This window comes from Amblyomma mixtum, chromosome 1, assembly GCF_055824585.1.
Source record: "Amblyomma mixtum isolate Tamu chromosome 1, ASM5582458v1, whole genome shotgun sequence".
NCBI lineage: Eukaryota > Metazoa > Arthropoda > Arachnida > Ixodida > Ixodidae > Amblyomma > Amblyomma mixtum.
This window is the reverse complement of record NC_143012.1, coordinates 161,869,231-161,880,103: the sequence shown is the minus strand read 5'-3', so window position 1 is coordinate 161,880,103 and position 10,873 is coordinate 161,869,231.

Sequence of the window (10,873 nt, the reverse complement as noted above, 5' to 3'; positions counted from 1 at the left end):
TGATTGACCCGCCCAGACCATGTGGAAGGTGTCAGCCACCTCCCCACAGAACTGGCACGCGCCATCAAAGGATGTATTGAAATGTTTAGGCACCGCCGGGCACAGTACAGTGTTAGTAAGAATTTTGATGAGGAGGCGGTCGTCAGCGCCATCCAGACCCTTACAAGGGACCGGGTAGCACCGGTGCTCCTCCTTGTAGTAATCGGTGATTCGTTTGAATGTATAAGGGCCAGATTGTCTGATTGGGAGTACCCTTCCAAGGACAGGGAGATATCCCGGGGAGAGAGTGCGCGGGCGGCCTGATCGGCCTGTTCGTTTCCCTGGAGTCCCTGGTGACCGGGGGCCCAAATCAGGTTGCGTGGAGTTGGATCTTCACATCGACAGCTATATTCCAGTATGCGCCAGGCAAGCGGGGGAGCCCAGCCCAACTCGTAGTTCCGACAGGCCCCTCGCGAGTCGGTGATGATGTGTTTTGACTTGGTATTCGTGAGAGCCAAAGCAATGGAGGCAATGAAGTTACAGTAACTGTCTCACACATCTCGGTGGACCCCCGCAGCCCCGATTATAGGTCGCCGGTTCGAATTCCTGCCGCAAGATCTCTAACTTGAGTTGCACGTTTAAGCTGCTCAAAATGCTGAATGGTATTACACCATCTGGAACATTCTGCGGCAAACGGTTGGCATGATAGACTTTTTTCCGACGCGCGGTGCCGGCAACTACAACTACGACGCCGACGGCTTTTCGACCGAACGATCTAATTACGTGAACGACTATGTGTGGGATACTGAAAAGAGTGACAGATAAGAGGTCGCGCTCATATTCTCAACCACAACATATCGCATTAACAGCTGTCGCTGAATATCGCCTTGACACGTGGTCACCGTCATGTCAATTGTTAGGCATCACACACGAGCGTGGAAGTGCCAGCCTTCGGTCGCAAGGGTGGAGATGAGCAGTGGGAGTAGAAATTAAAACATGGCCGGGGCACTCACGCGTGCTTTACATCATGGCGCAGGGGCGCGAGTGTGTGAAAGCAACTGGTTGAAGCAGTAGTGTGTCAAGTCTGCTTGCAACGCTCCTCCCCCCCCCCCCCCCCCCTCTGCCATTATGCGTGGAAACTTGCAGGGGCACCCGGCGAACGCGGTAGCCGGATTTCGGTACCGACGAAAGCCTGCATGACAAGTTTTGTATACGACAGGACGTCCTGGTAGTCAATACAATAGATCAGTTAAAACCTTGTAGGCTAATAATGCTTCTGGGATATTGCGCTCACGGCCAACGCCGCCGACGACGACACCCGCTTTTCTGCGACACGGGGCCCCTAACGCGTAGGGTATTAATAATCACGCAAGTGGGTAGTTATCGTAAAAAAGCGCACGGCATCAATGTGTTGGCCAGACTTCAGAGGTGGTAATGTCCACACGTGTGAGGTTTCTGCTTTGTTCTGCGGGGGGGGGGGGGGGGGGGGGGGGGGGGGGGTTCTGCAGCGCGATAGGCAGCGGTGGCGGCCGAATTCTTTGAGCCACCGGGATTCGAAGCCGCTGTCTTTTCGCCGACGGTGCTTCGAACGCCGCTCGGGGTTGAGTTGTTTTTTTATGCTCGTGCTCGATACCATTGTCATGACGATACGGAACTCAAATGTGTTTTCTTCCAGTCAGTACGGGAGGAACTGGCACTGACGTCTGTGTTAGCTGGAGAATGCTGTATGTATATAGAAGTTTCCTGTCCCTGGTATCATCATCATGATCAGCCTGACTACGCCCACGGCAGGGCAAGGGCCTCTCCCATGTCTTTCCAATTAACCCTGTCCTCTGGCAGCTGCGGCCACCGTATCCCCGCAAACTTCTGAATCTCATCCGCCCTCCTATCTTTCTGCCGCCCACTGCTACGCTTGCCTTCGCCTGCAATCCACTCCGTTACCCTTAAGGACCAGCGGTCATCTTGCCTTCGCATTACATGCCCTTCCCAAGCCCATGTCTTCCTCTTGATTTCGACTAACTTCGACCCCTGGGTTAACACGCACCGGGAGCTCAGGGTGCCCTTGAAGAAATATAGACACTTAATTTTGGTAGCATATGTTATTCAGCAGCCTGATGTTGAAGACACTACTGTGGATGAATCAGCATGTGGCACTCGCCTTCGACCACTAAATAATTTCTAATCAAATTTTTCTGTCACGCTGTTTCGGTTTCGGTTTCAACAACCGAATGGTGGCTGTGACTTCAATGTCTGGTTGCACGTCACGTGAGGCATGAAAAAACGTCTATATAAACGCTGCTTCATCGTTTTAATTCACTACAGTGCTGAAGCCAGACCTACTCAAGGGTCGGAATAACAATGCATGTAGCAGCAACAATTACATTGAAGTTTTTTCATGACTCACGTGGCCAATGACTACACTTGAACGTCACAGTAATCGGGACGCCGTAGTGAAGGGTTCCGGAAATTTCGACAACCTAGGGTTCTTAACGTGCACTGACATCGCACAGTACACGGACTTCTAGACTCTCGTCTCCATCAAAATTCTACCGCCGCGGCCGAGATCAAACTCTCGTGGAAATGGAATACGTCTACGTAGGGCAGGTAGTGACCGCTGATGCGGATCATGAGAAGGAAATAACTAGAAGAATAGGGATGCGGTGGAGCGCATTGGCAGGTTCTCTCAGATCATTAATGGCAGCTTAGCAATATAAAGCTGTATTTTACCGGTACTCACCGACGGGGCAGAAACGTGGAGGCTGACAAACTGGGTTCAGCTTAGGTTAAGGACAACGCAGCGAGCTATGGAAAGGAAAATGATAGGTGTAACGTTAAGACACCGGAAGCGGGCGGAGTGGGTGAGGAAATAAACCCGGGTTAATTGGAGCCTAATCCAAAATCAAGCGGACGAAATGGGCTTGGGCAGGGCATGTAATGCAAAGACATTCATTTATTGTTTATTTGCAGAATTTCTTTCAAAACACAAAACAGTTGCTGGGCCCACAGTCATTGGTAGTAGTGGGTCCAGTGATGATACATGATACAAATTCTAACACAGCAGATGAGGAAAGAATTAACAAATAAAAAAATAATTTTTGACGCACACAGCATAGGCAATGCAATAATATTTAGTCACAATTTCATTTAAACAATAGTTTTCAAAAAGGTATTATTTTAGAGCTGAACTAAAGTTATAGGCTTGTTTGATGTGGGAAAATAAATCCAGAACAGGGCTCTGTTAAATTACCATTATGAGGTGGAGGCACCTCGCATAATCGTTGGTCCTTAAGGGAAGGGAGTGGATTCCAAGAGAAGGCAAGCGTAGCAGGGGGCGGCAGAAATTTAGGTGGCGGATGAGATTAAGAAGTTTGCGGGGACACGGTGGCCGCAGCTGGCAAAGGAGAGGATTAATTGGAGAGGCCTTTGCCCTGCAGTAGGTGTAGTCAGGCTTTTGATGACCACCGCGACCGGGTTCGAACTCTGGCCTCATTAGCCGTACGCTTTAACCACTGAACCACCGCGGCAGGCAGAACAACCTCTGTGACAGGCGTCTTGCTAACTAATTACAGGCTTGTGTTGCTATGTTCCTTCCATCGAGGTGATTGCAAGGGGAGCGCCCAGCCACGTGACAATTTTAAATCCGGCTTTTGAAGAAAGCAGGTTAATTTGCATAATTTGCATTGATAATGTTGCGCCAAAAGTTCGCGATATACAGTTACCTAATTTGTTGTTACTAAATAAGAAAACAGGAGCGTTTAAAAAATATACTAACCCGGTCAACATCACTGCTTGCGAACCTGATCTAGCCTACTCTTCATAGGGTCCGTGGTCTTGTTTTATTAATTGGCCCAATTGCACCGAAACCGCTTGTAGGCTTACTTAAAGCAAATGAACCAGACCAAAATGTGGGTAAGAGTTTTTTAATTAGTTGCTGCACATTTAGGCAAATATGCAAAATAATACAAATGCAATGGGAAAAGATTAACTTCACCTTCACTGACGTGGTGTCATTAAACTTCCTGAGACATGCCAGCATTAAGATTACTGTTACCCACTCGGCTTGTTCACTCTGCGTCTCGTATGCATCCCGTATATATACGGTGCCTTCGATAAATTGTTTCCGCACGGACGGTGCATTCGCATACACGTGGCATGCTGCCACTCCCTTCTTTGAAATGCTGTAGAGGTCGAGCTTTTGTAACAGGTTCACAAGTAATGATGTGAATATTTTTTAGGCGGAACGCAAGCTGAATACAGTGGTATATTACACAGAGTAAGGCGTCAGTTTTGTTTCGGGGGACTACGTCTACAACGGCATAAAAGGCGTGACCCGCCCCGCACACCCCTTTCACTCTACTGTTGGCAACAGCAGTGTTGCCTACCCTTGAAAATGCAGTGAATAATGGGGCAAGTGTTTATTTTCGATAAAGGGATTGCTGGGACTGTTTTGCAGTGTAAGCTAACCAGATGTCACGTAGTGGTGACTGCATTCCTGTAAACAGGAAAACAGCGAGAATGGCTCCTAAACGAAACTCTTTATTTGAGCTGACTTGCGCCCGCAAAGAAATGAATCACTCGGAGGCGGCGTAGCAACAAGCGTGCTCGGCAGTCGTCGAACAGAATGCCCGCCGCTCTCGGCTGTGCTCTCTTTAAAGCTGATAGCGAACTTTCGAGAGTAAGCTTGGAAACATGAGGATCCATAGCGCACAAAATTGAAGGGACACAACACAAGCGCTAAACTTCCACTGAACAATCTTTTTTTGGCGCGGGCAACCTTATGGTTGTGCGCTATGGATCCTCATGTTAACTACCCACTAGCCCGAACCCTGACCCTTCTAAGCTTGGAAAGTTACTAGAACACTCCTGAACAACGTAGAATCGGCTCCACCTGGATGCGATTAATCGAGAGAAATCTAGGCGCGTCTTGCATCACAAACGAAGCGATAAAGCGGCGTGCCGGGAACTTTGAAGAATGAACAAACACTACAAATATTCGCGGCATTACTCCACTCTCAAAGAAGCATCGACCCTATGCTTTAGTACATAATGCGGCCACAAGCAGCTAAAACGGATTGTGTAAAAATAAACACCAAGGGTGTAAGCACAACATGCTTTAGCGCGCATAATAGGGCTTTAGGCGGACGACATGGACAACTTCTGGTCGTACGCGGCGTCGCTGGGATGCAGTCATTTCATTAGGTACGACTTCATAGTCCAATTCACCTAGCTGACGAAGAACCTTGTACGGGCCGAAATAGCGGCGTAAAAGTTTTTCACTCAATCCGCGGCGCCGAATGGGCGTAAGCGAGACTCGGTCTCTGGCTTGTATTCCGCATTGCGTCTTCGTAGGTTGTAGCGTGTGGTGTCGGTCCGATGTTGGTCTTTGATCCGTAATCGGGCAAGCCTTCGGGCTTCTTATGCGCGTTGTAGGTAGGCGACGACGTCGACGTTATCTTCCTCGGTAACGTTCGGCAGCATGGCGTCCAGAGTGGTCGTGGCCTCTCTGCCATGGACGAGCCTAAAAGGCGTCCCCTGGGTGGCCTCCTGCACTGCGGAGCTGTAGGCGAAGACTACGTAAGGCAGGATGACGTCCCAGGTCTTGTGTTCGGCATCGACATACATGGCGAGCATATCGGCGATGGTTTTGTTCAGCCGCTCGGTCAATCAGTTGGTTTGCGGATGGTATGCAGTTGTCCTGCGATGGCTGGTTTGGCTGTAACGCAGGATGGCTTGCGTCAGTTTCGCCGTGAATGCTGTTCTTCTGTCCGTGATGAGCACATTGGGGGCGCGTGTGTCGCAGAAAAAATGCACTCCACGAAAAATTTGGCGACTTCTGCTGCTGTTTCGTTCGGTAGGGCTTTTGCCTCGGCGTAGCGGGTCAGGTGGTCAGTCGCTATAATGATCCACTTATTTTCACATGTTGACTTCGGCAAATGGCCAAGCAAGTCCATGCCGATCTGCTGAAAGGGCCTTGACGGGGGTTCAGTGGGATTCAAAAATCCTGCTGGTCGGGTTGGAGGGGTCTATCGCGCTCACAATCTCGGCAGGTTTTCATATAATGTGCGACATCATCAGACACTCGTGGCCAGTAATCCTTGTCGTGAATGCGGCGGAGGGTGCGAGAAAATCCGAGATGTCCAGCTGTCGGCTCGCCGTGTGAAGCCTGAAGAACTTCTGCGCGCAGACTTGCAAGTACAACAGACGGTAGGCTGTTTTATTCGCTGCAGAGTTCTTCACGAGGGTATCATTCTGTAAACAGAACGAAGACAATCCTCTCTTGAGCGAGGCGGGAGGTGATGAAACTTTGCTTTCCAAGTACTCAATGAGGCATTTTAGGTCGGGGTCGAGCGTTGCTGTTGTGCAAAATAGCTTGAGCTGATGGGTCCCAGGAAGACGTCCTCATTGTCGTCCGGCGGCGGTGCATCTACCTGGGCTCGTGACAGGCAGTCGGCAACAGTGCTTGGGTCCGGACTTGTAAACGACGGTGACGTCAAACTCCTGGAGACGCAGACTTCATCGAGCGAGGCGGCCGGAGGGTTCCTTCAAACTGGCAAGCCAGAACAGCGCGTGGTGATCGCTGGCCGCCTTTAATGGTCGTCCGCACAGGTAGGGGCGGAATTTTGAAGTAGCCCAGATGATGCTTACACTGCAAAACAGATCACTGACATATTATAATATCGTTCATCCAGAATATTGGTACACGTGAGTCTATAAGGCATGGCGTATAGATTGTGCCAAGAATTTCATGCTAAATGCCTCCTCCATCGTTCAGCAAATCGACAGACACTTGATCCTGTCGAGCCACTTTTCCCTCCGCATCGCTTGCATAGCTTTGTTTACATTGCTTTTTCAACGCGTTAGGATTTATATGTTGCACCTGAAAGTGCATTTACGCTACAAGCCGCATAATTATTCTCGCTGATCGACAAATTGGTGGAGCACTCGTCTGCTAGTCTATCTTACCTAAATGACCATTCGCAATCCGCACCTGCAATTACATGCTGCTGGGAATAATAGTGTGAGTACGCGTAAGCTGGAAGCAAATCCGATAGCTGCGTTATTATCTCATGGTTCGTACAAGTGATAAATTAGACGCCCGTGTTCTAATAGGTGGTACTTCTTACAAGGGCTCGTGGTCAGATCCTTCGGGGTCAATCATGCTGTGTGACTGGTTATGGACCGCCGGAGTTCAAGATCTATTGAAGGTGCGAGGAGCTCCCGTCCTCATCCCTTTGAAATTTAGGACTTCCCTGGATGTCGCAAAAGCATCACTACATGGATTGTGAGCAAATTCATTGGGGCTCATATTTTTTACAAGAGCTGTGCGATCCCGCTGTAGGACATTCTTATGGCTATGAGCGACGATCTTCCTTGCGGCGCCTTTGAGAAGCTCGGGGTAGTGCTATAGATATCTTTTTACAGAGATATCGGGACCTCCGTGCCGATGAAACATACGCGAACCGCGGTTCAGGATGGTCGGCGGTGTAATCTTGGCATTCGAGTCAATACCGCACAAATGGTAGATTCGACTTTGTTCAGAGTAGCGGTAAGGCGTACGACGTTCCCCAGACAAACGATTTCTGCGAAGTCCCGTATATATTTTTGGGGTGCCATATGATTTCACTAACGCTGGAGGTAGTACGAACGGATGATGCAGGATATAGTGAGGGAGAGAAAACGTTATTTCGGCGCAATGCTAAGCGCGCAGAAGGTGCACCAGGCTGCCTCGAACCATCCGCACGGGTGCTTGAGGAGGCGCCCTATGGGGGGGCCTGGACATTTCCCTTTAGTTAATCGCAGAAGAGGCAATTAATAATAAATCCGACCAAAAAAGAAAGGGCCACACTGTGAAGCTAGTGCTGCTCACCACGCACTCCAAAGCAAACGAGTTCCCGAAGCAGCAAGTGTTGCTGGAAGGTAAACGTCTCCTTCGAGGATATATCCTCTTTTTGCCGGTAGTATGTAGTAGACCACAAATGAAGCACGTCCTCCATAGTTGCGGCAGCAGTAAAATACTCGACGGTTGGTTTCGGAAGCTTCGCACGAGATTGAAAACCAGTTGTTCTTTCACTTCAAAAATCAAATAGTGGAACTAATTACTTTTCTACATGAGAGCTGAAGCAAATCTTCGACAAAGGTGTGTTCGTCTTGGGAGCGCGTAATGCGGTTCATTTTTCAGTTATTTTCCGAAGATATGCGCTTAGTTACGTCTTTGGCGGCTAGAAGGGGAACCCATGCCACTGCGACTGCACCTCATGATCGTTTTAGGTAGCTCTCAGAAGTTGCAATGCATTTCAAAGGCGCTCGCAGTTCGCTGGTACAACCCATTAAGTAACAGAGCAAGAAAAATATACGCTCAGGACAGCATCTCTTCGGTTTCCCATTACCTACATGCACCATCCTCTAGCCTCAGGTTGACGTCACCAACTCGCTTAAACGTATATTCTTGCCGTTTCTCACTTTGCTGCCTCGCCGTCCTGTTCGAAGGTGCAGCAAGGCAACAAGGAATCAAGTGGGGTGACACTTTGTTTCGTAAAAAATTGTACTGTGATAGAGAATTTCTTGCCTTTCATAAAACTTATTGCACTACGTAGTCGCGATTTTGAAAGGGCTTTTTGGTGCTGTTACTGTCGCCACGTCGACCGGAAAAGTGAGGTCTCTTCGTTTCGAATACCTACATGAATTGATTGCTCTGAAGATTTTCATCAGAAACACAAGTTTTAGTTTCGGTTTGAAATTTGGCTTTGTTCTCAGTAGATTTTTCAGCCACTAGGGCTCCTCCTGTAGCTCTTATGTCAAGAGAAGCTTTGACGGATAACACAGTTTTCAGAAATTTTATTAGCGTTTTTGACAAAACTAGATTTTCGGTGTTTAGTGTACCTTTTTCTCAAGAAATATAAGGCACAGGCAAACAAAATTTACAGATGTTAATCAATATCATTTACATAGATGGTACCAGAATCATTAGCTTAAGTTCATTTGTACTTTGCAGACTACAAAAATCACAATGGGGCAGTTTTATTGCATCGACAAAGAAAAAACATAATATATGTAGTGTTTACTCCTAGCGCCCAATTTTGGTATCAGATGTGTAAATCCCCTGTTGCTACTCTCACGCAAAATATCAACATTCTGCAGATAGCAGATTTGGAGAGATAGATACAGTAGTAGAAAAATAAAAATAAAAATACTAGACAAAATTTTAATCCAGTTTTTAGCTTGAATGCAAGCTCCGTCTATCTTTAGGATTCCTTGCAAATTTTATTGCCGTAGCTTTCATTACATCTGGTCAGAATCCAAACTTTTGAAAACCAAGTCTCACCCCACCTCAACAGGTATCGGAAGTCTTCCAACAAACTTGTCGCTACTATGGCAGTACCTGAGTGCATTAGGCAAAGTTTTTGTTTTTCATATGTTTCTTATAGTTCGATGCCACTTTCTTTTAAAGAAATATAAGATCAGGAAGCAGCCCCCAATGCTCCAGCTGGCACGACAGACAAACATGTGGGCTTGCATGTGGCAACAGGGATGGCGGTTTAAGAACATGCTGTGGGTTACTGCATAGTATAGTTAGCTTCCAGAATTGAAATGAAATACAGGCATTAAAATAACTGCAATTAACCAATTGACAGATAAATGGTTTTTATAGTATAGTGGAGATGAATCTGGGTAGTCTTTGCCAGACAACTGTCTGTCAAATAATGTCAAGTTTGTGAGACAAGACAAGGCTAAAAAATGTTTGACTGGTATCGTGAATTTTTTCTCTGATAATGAGCTTTGTCTTTTACAGGCAGATAAGGTCACTGGTTTTGTTGTCATGGCTAGAGCCATGTTTAATGAGAAAGCTTTGCAAGCAGTGAAGAAAAATTTCGTGGCAGTGAAAAAACGGGACACCCAGATTAAAGGCAAATTCGCGGATTTTTGTAAGCGTTTAGAACTACTGCCGCTTGCTAAAGCGATCACAAGTAGTGAAAGTCGTGGGTTACAGGTGTTTTTCACTGTGAAGACCCATAACCCTGATGCGTCGGTCCGTACAATTGTAAGCGAAAGGGGAACGTGGCAAATTAATATCAGCAGATTCCTTCAAAGAGTGTTGAATGAACTCGAGATTAATGATCCTTTTATAGCGAGGAGTTCTATGGATGTAATTCACTTCCTAAAGGACAACCAAGATATAAGATATGCTTTTTCAGTTGACGTCGGTGCTGTGTTCGTCCTTCTTCACTTCCTGCTTCTTTTCTTTGAACGTGTGCCGTCGCGCTGAAAAACTATGAGTTTAAATCAAGTATACCAACTAGCCCAAGGACTAACTCTACTGAAGTTCTCATGATACACATCTCCATATGTAAAGTGCTGCATCTTGGTCTCTGCTACCATGAAACACGTCACCTGCACGAGCGGCATACGAGCGTTACATAGCAAGAACGGCATCACAGCCCTGCAAATTGTCTTCCGGTGAAAAACGCCCTTTTAGAGAAATGTTTTATCAAGACTTATACCATTATTCTCAGGGTGTTAGAAATCACACGAATAAACTCCCACAGTTACTTGCACACTGTCGTAGTCTTGTCTGCGCTCCTTGCAACTGCTGAGGGAACCCTTAGAAAGTGGCAAATGCATCCGTAACGCGGACAATGACTGAAAGCAGACATCTTTATTCGGCCGCAGGAGCATATCTTGTTTTTCCATTTGAGTACACACTTCGGGCATAGCGGGATTTTTTACCAATTCTGTCCTTCCATGCAGAACGCGGAACATAACAAAATTTGCGAGTTGCCATGGTGGGGGAAGAGAATGAAACAAGAATGTTTGAGTTTAGCTGCATTTTGACACGCAAATTATGACGCTGTCAGAGCAGGGGTTCACAGATTAGGTCGCACGGTTGCGGCCTTCC